Below are 597 nucleotides of genomic sequence, written 5' to 3'. Positions count from 1 at the left end.
TATAGTAATCCCCCCAGCATTGCTCTTTGTGCTCAGGGTTGCTTTGGCTCTATGGGGTCTTTTGTACTTCCATATGAATTTAAGGATGGTTTTTTTAGAATTCTGTGAAGTATATTGTGGGGATTTTGATTGGGATTGCATTGAATCTATATATCACTTTTGGTAGGATGGTCATTTTCACAATATTAATTCTTCCAATCCATGAGCGTGGGAGGTCCTTCCATCACCAGGTGTCTTTGGCAATCTCTTTCTTTAATGATTTAAATTTTTCACTGTAGAGATCTTTGGTGTCTTTTGTCACATTTATTCCAAGATTTTTTGTTTTTTGCAGCAATTGTGAATTGAATGGGAGCATTTCCCTGTATTCTTTCTCCATTTGCTTGTTATTGGTATATAGAAAGGCTAATGATTTTTGTAGATTGATCTTATAACCTGCTACTATACTGAAAGTGTTGATCAGTTCTAGGAGTTTTCTGATGGAACTTTTGGGATCTCTTAGGTAGAGTATCAATCTGCAAAAAGTGATAGATAATTTGACATCTTCTTTTCCAATTAATATTCTTTTAATTTCCTTCTCCTGTCTTATTGCTCTAGCAA

Source organism: Nannospalax galili, unplaced genomic scaffold, assembly GCF_000622305.1.
Source record: "Nannospalax galili isolate Female #2095 unplaced genomic scaffold, S.galili_v1.0 scaffold296, whole genome shotgun sequence".
Lineage (NCBI taxonomy): Eukaryota > Metazoa > Chordata > Mammalia > Rodentia > Spalacidae > Nannospalax > Nannospalax galili.
This window is presented reverse-complemented; position numbering follows the sequence as displayed.